Source organism: Delphinapterus leucas, chromosome 8 (genome assembly GCF_059928025.1).
Source record: "Delphinapterus leucas isolate spDelLeu-1000000601 "Yukka" chromosome 8, BTC_Dleu_Yukka2, whole genome shotgun sequence".
NCBI lineage: Eukaryota > Metazoa > Chordata > Mammalia > Artiodactyla > Monodontidae > Delphinapterus > Delphinapterus leucas.
In genome coordinates this window covers 18,413,542-18,431,262 of record NC_143136.1, presented here as the reverse complement: position 1 = coordinate 18,431,262, position 17,721 = coordinate 18,413,542, and the positions used below count along the sequence as shown (strand labels likewise).

Genomic DNA, 17,721 nt, shown 5'->3' with positions numbered 1-17,721 from the left:
GACTGGCAGCAGGTTAGACTCACATTCTCCCAGCTTAGAAACCTCTGGAGAAAGAGAAGTTTGAACTCTTATCGTTCGTATATCAGGCCACGGCAAGACTACCGCTGGCCTTGCTTGGCTCACTTCTGACGGATGCAGCACAAACGAGGAATCTGAAAGGAGGGAGCTCTCTGAAAGGGCAGCCTCAGCAAGGGCCCCACCTGCGATGTCCCACCAGGTGTGACAGCCCCAAGGGGACCACAGGGAGTGAGGGAGGGATGAGTTCCCCAAGGAACCAGAAGATGGCAGGTAGGCAAAACCCACAGTGACTGTAATCCTCGATGAGCTGTTTGCTCAGCTGCAGCTAGATTGGGGAGCAGTTGTCTCAGGGTCATCTGATCCTCCTTGACTGAAATTGTGAAGGATATGAGCTCAGGGAGGCAGGGCTTGCTGCTCTGTGCAGTCAGCAGCTCTCCAGGAGACACTACAAGGTTTTTCACGAGGCCAGCCTCTTCGGACATCTCTTCTACACTTACTACTTTCTTTCTCCTTCACTGGCCCTCCTGTTGGACGCATGACTATTTTCTTACTGTTAAGGACACATCTCTCTCTCTCATTCTCTCTCACATTGAAGCAAAGAAGGGTACAGGAGGTTTGGGAGAAACAGCAAATCCCAGGCTGCGTACATTAACTCTGGCATGAAACAGAACCAAACGTGGCTTGGGAAGCGTAGCATCCAGCATCCCACATCGCCCTGCTCCCTTTTCACGCTGGATGGAGGCGCTTGTCATGACTCATCTCCCAGGAGCCTTGAGGAATCCTACCCCTGGGGGCCTCCCCTCTGGAATTGCTGGTAGCTCCTCCCCCGACAAAGGCATCAACAACAGAAACGAAACCATTGCCCTCGGACCAGCTGGAAACCTTTCAGGGCAGAGACTCTCCGGCTTAGGTCATTAGGCAAAGAATGGAGCTTTGTGCAGTGCAGGAGAAAAACCTAATTTGGATGCTCTGTTTCTTTGTTTCTGTTCAGCTCCGGAACCCCCCTACTCCCACTGCAGTCCTCTGCCATTAAACCAGTCTAGAAACCAGTCTTCTTCCTGCATTCATTCCACTGCTATTTATGAGCTCTCATTATGTCCCAGACATTCTTCTTGGTTCCCTTCCTTTGCGGAACAAAGACTCCCCCACTACTTTTGAACACTAAATACAGGAGGCACCCTCTACCTCTGCTACAGAGCCACAGTTTTGAATTTAGTGCCCATCTTCCCCCCTCTTCCTACCTCTGAATCCTATCCTTCCTTCTCCCCTTAGCCCTGTTCTTTTTTTCTCCATGACCTCTGGCTCCCCACTGGCCTTTGGAAAAATTCCATTTTTTGTGATTCTTTTTTTTTTTTTTTAAATTATTTATTTATTTGGCTGTGCTGGGTCTTAGTTGCTGTATGCGGGGTCTAGTTCCCTGACCAGGGATCAAACCCGGGTCCCCTGCACTGAAAGGTGGTTTCTTTATCACTGGACCACCAGGGAAGTCCCTTTTCTTCTCTTTTGAATATCTACAAATCTCTTACACTTGCTGTAGTTTGCCTTCTTATACGCCTCCTGGCTCTTAGAGAAATACTTCTACTTGGAGGCAGCAAATGGGGTGGAATGAACAGGCAATTCAGATGGAAGTGCTGGCACCGTTGCTCATTATTGTGACCTTGGGCCAGTGACTTAAGCTCTCTGTTTCTTCATCTGGACAGTGGGTATGATATTAATACCTACCATAGGCCTTTGATGGGGATTAAGTGAAATGATTTGTGGGAAAGTACAATGCAGGCATTTCATGTTCGTGGACTGTGCGGAAGGTAAGTGGAGCCCTGACTGTGGCAAAGGGACGTTCACACACGCACTGGGAACCGTCTTGCACGTCCAGCTTCAAGATTTGGGAAAGCTCTTCCTTTATAGCGCTTTCCATCCTGGCCCCAGAGCAAGATGTTAGAAGCTGACTGAGACGTTTTCTGGATGAATTGCCCCCAGACATTCAGGGTTTTATGTTTCAGAAAGTCTGAACAGGCTGGAATTTTAATCTCCCTTCTGTCACTCCTAGTCTCATTTTGGAAATGGACTTAAAGTCACCTTTTTGAGATTCTGCATGTGTGACCCCCCCGAGCTATTAGGAGTGTCCATTTGCTGCTGTTTATAACATGGGCTCCTGACCCGGCTTCTCCCGCAGCTTGGACTCACCCAAAGACCCCGAGGCTCACTTGTGTCATCTTGGTTCTCTGGCCTCTTGTTTTGTGCGTCACGTCTCTTGTCTCTGCTTTAGACTGGGCGTCTCTCAGATGCCTTGGCTACTGACTGTCCGTCCTGTGATTCTCATCCTGCCTTTCCTTCCACAAGCCCATCAGTTGCTCTAGTCTTTTAGGTGGTCTAAGCCTTTTCTGGAACTTTCTGGTGGAAAGGCTGTCATATACCTATTCCTTCCTTGACCTTAAGCAGTACTGCTCTCCTTTTACTCTGAACCTGTGAATTCCAACTGAATTCTTTATGCTCCAGTGAGACTTTATTTACCTGTGCATAGGATACATTCTTTACTTTCTCCCCAAATATATACTATATACACGTTATGTCATTTGATTATATTTCATATAATGTATAATATTTCATGTACTATATTATATATAATATATATAACATTACATGTACAAGTTTCCCTGTGAGTCTAACACATTGGTTTTAGGGCTACATACTTGGAAGGCTGAAAAAAAGAGGTAAAATAATGGGTCATGCTACCCTCTAGTGGCAGACATGGCAACACACATCTCAGCAAAGGTGAAAGTTTCATATTCTCTTCTTATCAAAAGTAAAAATCCGGAGACCACACAGATGAGCACAGAATTTGGATAATTCCCCTTATGCTCTAGATTTAAGTGTATTTCTGCTGCAACCTGTATTTACTGATACGAAGATTTTTTTGGAGCTCCGTGATTTTAGCCTTCTCTTTAGGGTTAATAGATTATTATTGCATGGCCAAAAGGTATATATTTTCTTATGGATGCACAATACTGTAAACTATATTTATATGAATGAAATAATGTTTTCCCATACAGTTGATGTATTTTTTCTTCTTTTCAAAAAAAAAAACTTTCTGTAAAATTGAGATGTGTCTCACACCCCTGGGCATTTCCCATGCTGACAGATCAGATCAGGTCTTCTACTGGCTCTGGTGCACAAACGACCAAAGGCTGCTGGGAAGTCAAGGACCCTGAGCATCTGACTCCAGACTGTCTTCTACTGGAGTCCAGCAGGCAGTTGGGCAGCCCTGATTGGGTTCTCAGCTGCTGCTCAAGCTTCCTTTGGTCCCTTTTTGTTGATTCCTCTGAGTATCTCCACCTGCTACCCCCCCACCCCCACCCACCCCCCCCAACCCCTGGGGCCCAGGCCCAGGACCTTGGCAATAGACATAAGTGATCCTCCAGCTGCAAGCCTGATAGGCAGAGCCCCGATGGCTGTCCAGGGCCTCCGCCATAGTGAAAATATTTAACACTCACAACACACCAGGGCAGGGGAGGGCAGACTTCCTGAAAAGGGCCAGAAAATAAATATTTTAGACATGTGGCCCATTCTGTCTCTGTCACAACTTTTCAGCTCTGCTGTTACTGGATCAAAGCAGCCCCAGGCAATACAGACATGAATGGGTGTGACCCTGTCCCAGTAAAACTTCCTGAACTCACAAATTTGAATTTCATCTAATTTTCATGTGTCATGAAATATAATTTCCCTTTTGATTTTTTCCAACCATTTAATAATGTGAAACTCACTCTTAGCTTGCTAATGTTATAAAAACAGGCTACAGGCTGGAATTGGCCCATGGGCCTTGGTTTGCTGACCCCAGAGTCAGAGTGCGTATTCCATCACTCCTTTCTAGCTGATGGCAATTTTTCTGACAACCATAAACAACTGGATTCAGGACTCTATTCTATTCAGTTTCGCGATAAAACACAGTTCAGAAGTAGTTAAAGTTTTTGTCAATTCCAAACAGACACATATTTATTTAGGTGTTTGGAGCTGCTTGGCTGAGCCAGCCTTTTTTTTTTTTTTGTGATAACGCGGGCCTCTCACTGCTGTGGTCCCTCCCGCTGCGGAGCACAGGCTCCGGAAGCGCAGGCCCAGCGGCCATGGCCCACGGGCCCAGCCGCTCCGCGGCATGTGGGATCTTCCCAGACCGGGGCACGAACCCGTGTCCCCTGCATCGGCAGGCGGACTCTCAACCACTGCGCCACCAGGGAAGCCCTGAGCCAGCCTTTTATTTCCTCAAAAAACTTTGTTGATCCACTGAAAATTCTCTTTGAAAAGCAGCCTCATAGATGTTTTATAATAGTCTAATATAGAACCTTTGGGGCTTCAGTCCAAGGCAGTGAGGATGTCACCTCCACATCCTTTTCTTTCTGTGTCCATACCTCTGTCCCTTTTCTCCTCTCCTCTTCCTAACTAGCTGACTATATAATTAAACATTTCCTCATTTAGAGCCCTTTAATCATCCCATGGCCCTCCCGTGGCCTCTTCTATTTCCTTCTGAGACGGGGTGCCCAGGACCGAATGGCAGTCAAGGTCAAGGTGCCTGCAGTTGTATGACATACAAGCAACATTAATATGGCGTTCGTGCCTCCTTAATACGGACTAATAGCTCATTCTCCTTGGTGACCTCTAGTGAGCACGGAGCAGTCATCTTCTGTACGCTGTCTGTGATAATTTCAAGATCTTTTCCTTAGGAAGTGATCACTAATTCAGGGCCATCAGCGATTATAAATAGCTTAAATTGCTCTTTTGAGTGTGAACTGCCTCCCGTGGGCCATTTAATTTACCAAGTGTCCCCTGGCTGTGCTTGTCCCAGACCAGCCGCTCTCCCTGCCCTTGTTAACTCTGTGTCCGTGTCTTCCTTTGGTCCAGTCGGGAGAAGTGGAACACGTTTGAGAATGAACAGGTGTTCTGCTATTGATCCACACAGCAAGGCATTCATGATGGATTTGATTGGATTGAAAGTGTTTTAAGCCCAAGGAAGTTGTCTCTGGAGGATTTTCCGGAGGCCCAAGTGATCCTACATTGTGCTCGGAGTTGGTTTGCTTCTGTTTAGGGAAAACCCAGGTGTTTTACTTTACTTGAAACTTTCCCAGTTTGGGGGTTTTATTGGGTTTTCATAATTCGCCACTCTGGAGAACTTCTGAGACAGGGTTCTGCCCAGCTGACTAAGTTTTTAGCTGTCCCCAATTGGTCATTGTTTAAGATGTTTAAATACACAGATTAAGTTGGTAAATTTTGAATATGGATTGTAATTAGATAATAATATTGTATGAATGCTCAATTTCCTGAATTGGATAATTGCCACTGTGATTAGGGAAGAGAATGTCCTTGTACTTGGGAGATGCATGTTGAGGGATTTAGGGGTGAAGGGTCATGATGTTGGCATCATATTTCAAATGGTTCAAAACACATTTATATGTACATATATATAATGTGTATAATAGTGCATACATAAGCACACACATATATGGAGACATAAAGCAGATATGGCAAAATGTTAATGAAGGACGATGAAGGGTGAATCTAGGTGAAGAGGATATGGGAGTTCAGTTGTAAGGTTTTTGCAACTTCTGTGTTGGTCTGAAGTTCTTTGCAAATGAATAGTTTAATTAGGGTAGTGTAGCAATGGTAATGACGACACCTGAGACATTTATAGCTGGCTGGCCCGGCTTCGCCTTCCCCCCAGTGCGCCTTGGTGTGCATTGGGAAAAGCACATGTGGTGGTGGGGAGAGAGGCCAGGTGGCCGTTGCAGCAGTTCCGTGAGCAGTGATGCTTTCCTGGACTGCATGGAAGCTGTGCCGACAGAGAGAACTGGGGATATATCAGAGACATGTAGGAGGTGGACTTGGCGGGAGTCGGTGATTGATTGGACAATCCCTTTCTAATGTCCCTTTATTGGAAAATTTCTCTGTTTTTCCTTTTGGTTTATAGATCTGGTTGCAAAATACTGTTTTTTTCAAAAACACTTGCAGATATACCAATTTACATGACATTGACTAATTGTCTTACTGTGTATGCCTGAGATGAATGAATATTCCTTGCACAAAGATGATGGTTTATCTTGTTCAATAAAATCATGCTAATTAGGGAATTGGGAGCTACCCATCTCACACATTCTAGAAACTAGAGATGTGGGAGATGGAAATTAATGTAGTTTTAAAACAATCTATCGCGCTTAAGAAATTGCACATTAGACTATAGGGTTTATATTGGAAGATACTAATTTTGATCGGGAAGAGGCCCAGTATGACACAATCACAATTCTGACAAATAAATGCCATGGTTCTTTTCCATGCCGGGATGATTTACAATTATAGTCATACATGGTTCTCTTTGATTTATGGCATCCTGTTAGCCATGGAATTACTTAACAAAATCAGTTTGGCTTGATGTAAGATATTTTTTTCCTTGCCTAGAAAAAATGTTGGCTTGAAGAAAAGATGACATTAATTTAGGAATAGTGGAGTTATCATTGAGTTATCAAAATAAATCTGAGGACATAAATCAATTCTACTGCATGGAGAATGCTAAATCGATAAGTCCAAAAAGACTTATTGATTTAATGGCTGTCACTCAAGCCTTCTTCAGTAGGTTCCTCAGCCATATGTTTAATTGAAATGATAATGTAGATAAATCTGGGTAAATCCACAAATCCTGACTTTGATACGGGATTGTTCAGGGTAATGGAAATGATTTGGCTAGGCTGACTTTCTCCTTCAGATTCAGGACGGTCCATGTTGGAGGACATCACATCTTCCTGTGTCCTAGAGCTTCCCCTCTGAGCAGATGACGGCTCAACAGTTTTGTTCGTTTGTTTGTTTGCTTTTTGTGAGTGTTGTTGCGCCGCAAGGCTTTCGGGGTCTTAGTTCCCCGACCAGGGATTGAACCTGGGGCCACGACAGTAAAAGTGCCGAATCCTAACCACTGGACCGCCAGGGAATTCCCTGCTCAATAGTTTTAAGTCACTCCTTTTAAATTTAATTTATGAATTTAATGCACAAATAAACTGATCAGAGTATTAAGGGGACATTAAAAAACATTACTCATAGTTAACACCCTGACATATCGGCAACTATCATACTGAACTGTAATATCTATTTCTGTGTCTTGTCTCTCTAATTTATAAGATATGAGCCATTGGGGGCAAGAGTCGTTTATCTTAGTATCCCCTAGATCTTGTTTAAATGCATGAATGTTTTCTACATAGTTGTAGTCAGAACTGTATCAGTTAGCTTTTGCCATATAACAAAAACCCCAACATTTAGTGGCTTAAAACAATGATCCGTTTATTTGCTCATGATTCTGTGTGTCACATAGGTGGTTCTTCTGTTCTTAGCTGGGACTGGATAGTCTAGGATGGCTTCACTCACGTGTCTGGTAGTTGATGATGACCCTGGGACGATGACCACCTGTCTCATTATCCAGTAGGCAGTTCATATCATGGCAGAAGAGTTCCCATCAGCAAGGAAGGGAGTAATTGTCAAGTATTGGTGCAACTATTATCAAGTCTTTGCTTGTGTCCCATATACTAATAGTCCCTTGACCAAAGCCAGATACATGCCAAGCCTGTATCTGAGAGGTGGAGAAATAGATTCTACCTCTTGGTGAGGGGAGCTACAAATATTGTGGCCTTTTTTCAATATAAGTAAAATTGTATTTTATGCTTTTTTCCTTAACTATAGATGCTTCCTTTTGTTACATTTTTTATAAAAGCTAATATATTGACTATTTACCATGTGCTAATTGCTTTAGAAACATAAAACATTCAACCCTCAGGCAACCCTAAAAGGTGGGTAAAACTATTATCCCCATGTTACTAATGAAGAAATGGAGGCTCAGAGACATCAAGCAACTCACTGAAGGTCAGAGAGCTAGTAAGTGAGAAAGGAGAGATTGTAGCCCTGATCTCTCTGACTTGAGAACCTTACTTTTAGCAGACTTTTCATGATACCTGTTCGGTATTTAGACACTGATAATTTTTTGAAGTTGTAGGAAATATCACCAGGAGGATTTCCTAAGCTGTGTAGGAGATTGGCCCTCCACTCCCATGCCTTCCTTACCCAAGGGTGACTTGGGCTGTGTAGAAAAGCCATGCCATCTCCCAAGTCCACCAAATAGGACTCCTTCTGACTTAGAGTATCTTTGATGTTCGTGTTTCCCCGAGGCCATGGAGGCAAAGTGGTGATAGCTAGGCTCTGTCAGACCCTAAATTAAGGGTCTGGGTGCCATCCCATGTGATTGAATGGTGCCCAGGCAGGCAGAGCATTGCAGCAAGCCTAAGCTAAGCGCTCCAACGTGGCCCAGGAATCTTTATTTTCTTGCCTCCTCTTCCTGGATTGAGTATCTCCCAAATGATGTCATGGAGTTATTCAGGTGTCCTCTCGCCTTCCCCTGCCTGCCATCTTCCTGTAATTGATCAGGCCGTTGCCTCCTGGTGGAGCCAAGCTAATCAGACCGTGGGTTTGGGGTACTTGCTGGAGCAGGAAGGGTAGGCTCAGGAACCGCATCATTCAAATGGGTGGGATTCAGGATAAAACAGCATAGTTGTTTCGATACAATTGTTAGGCTAGAAAGATCTCATGTGAGGGTTTACACAGACACTTATGAGGAACCTTCAGAAATGTCCAGAAGGTTGGCCAGGAGCTCAGAGGGGCTTCTCCACACCTTAACTACCATTTCAAGTCATTGGGCCAAAAGTAGGTACAAAGGAAAAACCACCCTCTTCCCGTGTCTCTCCTTTACTGTCACAATACTACCACACTCACAACACTTCTGACACACATCAAGCCCCTCTACAGTACCAACTGTAGGGTGTCCCACAATTCAGTTCAATCCTGACACCACCCGGAGTTATCGTGGACCCCACAAGAACCCTGCTTCAGATGCCAATCGCAAATAGTAGGTCTCCAGGTTACCCACAACTTCTGTCCCACTGGGTTACAAATTGGAGGTTTCCATCACCCTCCTCCTTGGATTTGATCATTTGCTAGAAGAGCTCACAGAACTTAGGGAAACACTTAGGTTTACCAGTTTATTATATAATAAAGGGTCCAGATGAACAGTCAGATGAAGAGGTACATAGGGTGAGGTCTGGAAAGGTCCTGAGTGCAGGAGCTTCTGTCCTTGTGGAGCTGAGACGTACCACCCTCCTGATATATGGATGCGTTCACCAACCTGGAAGCTCACCAAACCCCATACTTTTGGGGTTTTTATAGAGGCTTCATCACAGAGGAATAATCAATCATTAACTCAATCTCCAGCCTCTCTTCCCTTCCTGGAGAGTGGGGGTGGCATGGGGCTGAAAGTTCCAATCTTCTAATCATGGTTTGGTCTTTCCAGTGACCAGCCCCCATCCAGGAGCTATTCAGGAGTTAGCTTATTAGAATAAAAGACACTTCTATCACCCAGGAAATTCTGAGGGTTTTAGAAGCTCTGTGCCAAGCACCGGGGACAGAGAGGTATATATACTTATATACTTTTCTATTATTTCACAGTAAGCAACTTTCCTAAGACCTAAAACCCATATACATGAATGTCTCAAATGCACAGCCTCTCAAAAAGTCCAGCCCCCCCAGGTCTGCTTTTGGGCACATTTCAGAGGTGCATTGGCACTGGCTCATACCAGCTTGTTTGTCATACAACTTATCATCAAATTTTCAGGAGTTTTGCGAGCTAGTTGTTAAACACAGCCATTATTAAAAATTAAATTATATAAACTTACAATTAAATAAATTAAAGAACTAATAAACACTCAAAACTCATTACTTCCTGCTGATTTTACATTTTAGTATTATCTGTGCTTTTTTTTTTATTTGGCGGTACGCGGGCCTCTCTCACTGTTGTGGCCTCTCCCGTTGCGGAGCACAGGTTCCGGACACACAGGCTCAGCGGCCATGGCTCACGGGGCCCAGCCGCTCCGCGGCATGTGGGATCTTCCCGGACCGGGGCACGAACCCGTGTCCCCTGCATCGGCAGGCGGACTCTCAACCACTGCGCCACCAGGGAAGCCCTATCTGTGCTTTTGAGGTTATTTATATCTATTTTATCAGTATGGTGGAATTATTATATCATCACGTGCTGCTTCTAATTTCTTCCCAACAGCATTCATGGCATCATGTTGGTAGCTTGGAGTCAGGCATGGTGGGAGTATTTACACCCTAGAAATCTGCAAATACTACAAATTAGGGCTTGATTTTTTGTTTTGTTTTGTTTTGTTGATTGCCTAGACTTAAGAAAGTAATGGAGAAAATGTGAATAACGCATATGAAACTTAAAAAGTGTGTCATGTCTGTACCTGTTACACTGAGAATAGTCCAAACAATGGAGGAAATTCCTCTAGTATTTGAAACAATTAACTGACTCAGCAGAGAAGTCACTCCCGTTGTTGATGAGCAAGTGAAGTTCTGACATCCATCTTCATCATTTCACTTTCTTTTTTTCTTGTTAATGGAAAGGAAACTATCAACCAACATTTATGCTGTAACTATACTCATTGGTCATTTGCAACCATAGGTTGACTATGGATACAGGGATTTGGCAAAAGTCAAGAAAACATTGTGTGAGTCCATTGGCTACATGGGATTTATAATAAAGGGTATTGTATAATTTATTATTGATAAATGAGCACTATACATCCTTTATATCAGTAAAATTTATATTAAATTTACATACATAGTATAGCCACATACACACACTTTTTTTCCCCTAGAGAGAAGTTGTTAAACATTTATTATCACTCCATCAGCATGTTCCCAGCACTCTCTTACTGGTCACATATGAGAAACTGGGGGATTTTCCTCTTTAGTCTGTATGCTTGAGAACACCGCCTTTCTTCTTGTCCTTGGCGCACTCAGTCACAGGGGGCCCTGCAAATCATCAAATTCAGCCTGCTGAGGAAGGCCAAAGGACAAAAAATGACTTCTCTACAAATCTGAAGACTTTCCTACAAAGAACTGTAACATAAGCAGGTAGAGGACAGAGTTAGCATTTCTTGGGTCTCCTGTAAGTGAATGTCCTGTTCATCATGAGGGCGCCCTTTAGAATTTTTACATTTACATCTATGAAAGTAACAACGGCAACAAGCATTTGTAGGTTTTATCATTTACAAAGCACATCCACATTTATTAACTTATTTCATACTTCTCAAGCTTTCTCTGTTTCTTTTTTTAAGAAGTTCTAGTAACTCATGTATTTACTTATAATGCTTCCCATTACAGTATTACATGTAGTTTGATGAAACAAATATTCAACACATCCACGGATTTCTCTGTTGCCAGCAATTCATGTGCAACTGGAGAGGGGGACTATTTATCACAGCTCTAGAGGCTAGCTAGTTCATTCCTCTCCACAATGTTATTGCCTCTCGGACATGATATTAAAGGCGTTTGCTTGCTATTTCCTACACTGTTAGAACAAATCTGCAGTGAATTCAGGGCAGGAAACAAAATCCCTTAAAGGGATATTAATGGTTCTAGTGGAAAAAGTAATCCCACTTGCCAAAAGTAAGTATGATGTAGTTGTCTTTGAATCTATTTCTCTCTTGGGGTATCAGGTGGAGAAGCGTATCGGGAATGGTAGGGGGAGGAGAGGGGAGCAAGCAGCTGTCTCAAGGATTATGGACAGAGTTCCTGACCATTTTCTAAATACTGTTACTGTTTTAGCTTTCATCACGATGGAGGAAAACACCATCCAACTCATTTTCCTTGTTGTTGTGATCAACATCATAGCATGTTAAGGTTTGCTCTGGAAAATTCTGCATAGAGTAAGGTATGAATTAATTCAAAAGCAGGTGGCGACTCATTTGTAATAGTTCATGCCCGTTAACAACAATTAGACGAGGTTTCTGCAGCACCCAGGGTGTTGGAAGTTTGGCTATTACCCAGTTAACATGATTGATTTTCAGAGCTACTCAGGATCTTTCAGACCTGAAAAATGGGCATTTGGGACTAAAAGGACTGATTTGATGCTCTCTGATGATCAAACGAAATCAGATTGTTATCAAATCTTAACTCCGCTTTACGCTGCATGAGCTTGGATTGTCTACGGTAGCATCCTTGGCACGCTTGGGAATGAAAAAATTCAGTCTCAAAAGTAAACACAGAGAAGAAAAATAGTTCACAGGACAGCTTATGCTAGAACAAAGCCCAACTAATCAGGGGCAACAAATACAGCTGAAGGTGGCAGAACTGAAGTAGTCTTTTACACAGCAAAGGACGCCAAATACCTTTTTTTCACCAAGATTTGCTTTTTTCTCTTTAGTTATTGATTACCTTTGTGAAGGAGAGAATATTGACATGTGCAGAAGACCAGAACAGGTTGAAATGGTTTTAGCTAGAGTATCTTTGGCAGGTCTTCGTGTTCTGATTTAGAGTGGGAACCACTGTGGATTCTGAAATAGCTTCTATAACTGGTTTCATCACAGACCTAATCATTCTCTATAATTTGACCGAAAAGCAGTGGGACAGCAAAAGTTTCGATTCTTGAAAAGGATTTAGCAGCCAGCCAGCTTATGCTTATTAGAGGCGCTCTCACACCATCTCCTCCCCTCTCTCTTTACCCCAACCGCGACTAAATAAATCCAGGGGCTTGAATCAAGTATGGAGGGGGGAGGGGCAGGAGAGGGGACCTGAACAGACTCCTGGGGGAAAATAGTTCTGTTAAAAAAAAAAAAAATTAAATAAGGCTTTACTATCCTACAGAAGTTCTAGTCTCAAAAGATCGAGAACTTGAAAAGTGAGTCATTTTTTTCAGAGGATGGGCAAGGACACACCCTCAGGCCAGATTTAGAGTGGAAGGAATCCAGCTCTTGACAGGTGGAGACACGGCTCCCTGAACCTCTTCTCCACTGTGTGACCTTTGATGAGACTCTATTTCTCTGAGCCTTAGTCTCTTGTTTGAGGCTGTGTTTGCTTTCAGACCTTTACACTTTTTTTTCATGGTAAAATTTTCCATTTTTAGGATTAAGATCCTTTGAAGACATTGCTCTCACGCCAGGTTGTCTTAATTTTCATGCTTTGGGTTTTTAGCAAACACTATTTAGAAACTATATTGGGGATATCTGGGAAGGCTGGACATTTCTGTAAGGAGATATAAGGAAAGTACCATCCTTCAGATAAGCCTGCATTATCACAAAGTGGCCCTCATTTTGATTATGTGTGCCATGGCATTAAATTAAAAAACAAATACATACAAACTAGTATAAACACGCGACCCAAGCATCCGCTTCTCCCCTTGCATATACTAGACATGTATTAGAGGTCGATTTCCTCTGACATATTAGTTTTGCCTATGCCTACGTTGACCGGCGGCCCTCCCTTAAGTCTTCACTGTTCTCTCCCCACCTTTGCACTGTCTCCTGGGACTGTCACTCATGTGTCTGTGACAGTCCAGAAAACTTGGCCTCTGTGCACCAGTGCCGAATTGAATCTCGGAGACAGTTTTGGGTGAAGTAGAAAAGAATAGCTTTATTGCTTTGTCAGGCAAAGGGGGTCACAGCAGGCTCATGCCCTCAAAACTGTGTGTCCCAACACAGGGGGTTGGGAGGGGTGGAGGAGGCAGGATTTGGTGAGGAGTTTTATAGTTTTATAGTTGGTTCAAGGGTGGGGTTGCTGATAAGGATCAGGGCCTGCACTCCTTTAATCTGGCCTCAGGTGGTCTCCTGATGAGCTCCTGCGGTTCTCAAGGTTATCAAACTGTGACCTTCTCTCTGGAATGAAGAATGCTTCATCTAGTAGTTAACATCTTCCATTCCTTGAGGGCTTTAGCTCTGCAGAAGAGCTCAAAGATATTGTTGTGTGTATCCCTTGAAGGGGAACCAGGACAGCAGCCCCAAGGCTGCACTATTGTTCCTTGACTGCTCCTCCCTTGTCTCTGCATCCCCTCCCTTCCCTGATTAGCAACTGTTTGAACCTGCCCTTTGGAACGCAGGGAAGGTCATGAAGGCTTGTTTCCTACAAACAAGGAATGGGGGACACTGAAAGGTTTCTGTGCCCAGGAGCCCCACAGGGTCCTGCTCCATTTCACCACCACTTCTTATTTACCAGCTTCACCCTCTGCTGGAAACAACCGTTCTCCCTTCATTACTCCAGGGCACAAGTGACAAAGCCCAGGTGGAAGCAGATTTTCCGTGAGTGTTTGGAGATATTTGAGGGTGATTGTGGTGCAGGATGGGGACAAGTTCAATTCAGATGTCACTGTTTTTAGAAATGTATCAGCGAACCTCCACTGTGGTGGGTATGTGGTAACTGGGGGTGAGGGAAGATGACTGAATGGAACATTTAACAACCATCCTGTCTTTCCCTCCTCTTAGGAGGTCCTGGAATTTTAGAACAGAGATGGGGGAGGGTGTTTCAGGACAGGACAAGGGAAGGGAGGGAGCGGCAGAGAGCAGGTTGCCTTATTCACGGTTTGCCTGGACCTGGCTCTGTTAGCCCTCATCCCCCAACTAGAAGAAGACCTTTCAAAATGCCTTCGACTTCCAACATCCGGTTAAGCCAGATCATAGTGAAGGAAAATCTGCTTAATGAGCTTGGCCCGAGCCTCACGTTTTCCGCCGTTAGCTCTCTTTCCGGCCTGTCTCTGTAGAAGCTCTTCGAGGGTGTTTAAGCACCGAGTGACAGATGTGGAGACTTAAGGAGGTTTAGGCCCCTTGATTTTCTTGGTGGGCTAACGAGCCTCATCTGCTGTCGCTCGTCTCATCCAGCCTGTCTTCAGATCACGTTAAAATCCCTGTTGGTCACGTTCCCCAGGACACAGTGAAAAGGCAGAGTAGCCTGATTATCGAGGCCCGTCAGCTCCGCGCTCTTACTTAAACGATGCCCACCACGAACCGCGGAGCAGAGCTTTGCAGGGTTAGCTGGGTGTGGTAGTACAACGACTTATTTAATAAACTTGCTGTCGGCATCTTAATCCTTGGTCAGGTATAAGCATGAGAATCCTTGTTAGCCATGATTAGGCGACATTGATGGTTAACAGCATTTTCTCATCCCACTGGATTCATTTTCATTAAGACTCTAAATTGGTTAAAAACGTTTTGTGTTTTCAACAAGAGCACCTGATTGATGGTGTCTGTGCATTTTCATGATGAGCCCTGTGATAAGTAAATTCAGCTTGATTTTACATTTGGGTTCATGCTGGGATCTATTTCTTATATGGTTTCTAACCCTTCAGCCTTCTCTGCTGCCTTACCTGTACTCGGGTCCTACCCATCAGACTGGCTAGGTATTCTTCACGTACATGTCCATTCTACTAAAGGTGCAGAATCTTCCACAAAGGGGGCAGTATCAGGAATGGTTTTCTGTCTCCTTTCTCGTCAGAGTCTGAAGTGGAGCTGGGCTGGGCTCTTGGCAGTGCCCGGGGTTCTGGTTAGATTGGCAGATTCTGACCTGACTTACCTCCTTTCCCCCACCTGCACCCTCCTGGGAGCACTGCCCTGGTGCCCCCCCCGCCCCCCCACCATACCTAACAGCGCCAGGCACACAGTAAACTTGCCGTGGATGCTTGGGAGGTGAAAGAATAAGGGGCCGAGGGTCCCAGATTCCAAATAAACAACTATTGTCTCTCTTTTCCTGAGAGCTCTGTTCACCTGGGTCCTGATTATCGAGACCCGGGGACAGGATTAAACCTTCAAGGATGTTATTAGGGGCAACGCCTATGCGAGAGAAAATGGGGGAGAGCTGTCAGACTCTGATAGAAGTCTGAGCTGAGTGGAGGAGGAGGGAAGGTTGGTGGCAACGTCCTAGATGGCCATGCAGGCAAAGGAAGGTTTAGCCAGCCTCCTGGGGAGTCTTAGAGCCAAGCCTAGTCACGGACCTACCATGCTCAGACACTGGCTGGGGGCAGCTGGTGGGAAGGGTGGCCTCGGTGAGAAGGTGGTACTTGATTTCTGAGGGCAGCCCCGGGGCCCTTGGTTAATCCTGTATCCTGGAGGTGGAGGTCTATGAGGTGCCCTCCCATGGCTGCCACAGGGATGATGGCTAGAGCTGAGCCTTTCGTGGAGCTGTGGAGGTTTCCTGTCTTGGAGACGCTCTCCCGTAGGCCCCTGTGCTTCACTGCTAGGCCTAGTTGCCCACAAGGTCATTCACTGCACAGGGCCCCCCACGCATTCCTGCCATCCAAGGCACCATGTTGACTCTGCCAGTGAGAGATGGGGAGTGGAGAGAGGGCCGTGGTGTCAGAGTGAAACTGCAGAGGGCCACGGGTGCTGTGCTGAGGAGCTCAGAAGCCACCCTGAAGGCGCTGGGGAGCCACTGAAGGGTTGTAGTGTGGAGAGCAGTTTGGTTGGCTTTGTGAATAGAACTCTAGCAGGCAGGGTGAATTGCTTGGGGAAGGAGGTGGCAGAGAGGAAAAGCAAGCAGAGAGACTAGTGAGGAAGATGCTGCAGTTATCTGGTTAAGATGATGGTGGAATGAAACACCTGTATCACCTTCTCCATCTGTAACTTCCAGCTACCTCATCAGGGCCTTGTCCTTCCTCGGCCTTTCTTCCCAGGATGCTATGCTTAGGACATCCTTTCTGGAGAGCCCCACCTAGGACTGGTCAGGACCGTAATAACTATTTTCTCCCATTCCTTCCCCTGGCACCAGCTAAACGACTTAGAATGATAGTTTTAGTGAAGACCAACTTTGTTCAGCTGTGGTTATTTCAATTCTTGGTGTTTGGGGAGGAAAATCAGCCCTCTGGCTCCTGTTCTGGGAGCAGCAATGTTCGTTTGCGATTCCTCATCGGGAGGAAGTCGGTGCTTCACGCGTCTCTTTGATCTTCTTTTTCACTGTAGTTATATTCCCTTTGCTCTTCTCTCTAACTTTTTCTCAATGTTTCTCCTCCCTTTCCTTCTGGGAGTTCTCTGTGGAAGGTAAGATCTCACTTATCCTGTGCGGTCTCAGATGGCCCTTTCTTGAGAAGGGTGTGTTTTAGATGGCCACACACATCTTCTATTTCATGGTTCTACACGCTGCCCAGTTTTTTTCTAGCTCCTTCCCTTTTTCTCTTAATACATTGACACCCTAGGCTTATCAGAAGAGGGCACTCTCTACGGAGGGCAGAACTCCTGGGCCTCCCAGTTCCAACTCTTGTCTCTGGAGTTTTGTCTCCCTCTTGGTGGGCTGTTTACTGCTGTCGTCACCCACTAGCTTGGGGGCTCTGTTCCCTGATTACCAAGAGAAGACACAGCTTTTTCCCTAAAGCACAGCTGAGACCAGACTGGTATGTGATTCAGACTTTACTGCAGGTTCGCTGGGGACAATGAAGGGGGTTACATGCAGAGAGCTACTTACTATGGGCTGCCAGCTGTGGCTACAGCTGGAGCAGCTCTGTCTCTGGTGCCTTCCTTTGTAGCCCCCAACTGGTGGCCCTAGTCAAAGATAATTCCCCCATCCCATAACCCAGGAGCACCCTCAGAATCACTGTATTATTAAGAGTCCAGCCTAAGAGGGCCAGGTCCACCAAGAGGAAGGCGGTCCCTGCTTCTTAACTCAGGTCCACCAAGAGGAAGGCGGTCCCTGCTTCTTAACTCAGGTCCACCAAGAGGAAGGCGGTCCCTGCTTCTTAACTCAGGTCCACCAAGAGGAAGGCGGTCCCTGCTTCTTAACTCAGGTCCACCAAGAGGAAGGCGGTCCCTGCTTCTTAACTCAGGTCCACCAAGAGGAAGGCGGTCCCTGCTTCTTATCCCAGGTCCACCAAGA

The 17,721-nt window shown here is 45.1% G+C and overlaps 1 non-coding gene across 1 annotated transcript; it reads right to left on the bottom strand.

Annotated features, from left to right (window-relative positions):
• Window positions 1–6,906: 6,906 nt before the first annotated feature.
• Window positions 6,907–6,979, bottom strand: TRNAK-UUU (transfer RNA lysine (anticodon UUU)). The gene has a single exon. It is a non-coding gene; the product is annotated as a tRNA-Lys (tRNA).
• Between the last annotated feature and the right edge of the window lie 10,742 nt (window positions 6,980–17,721).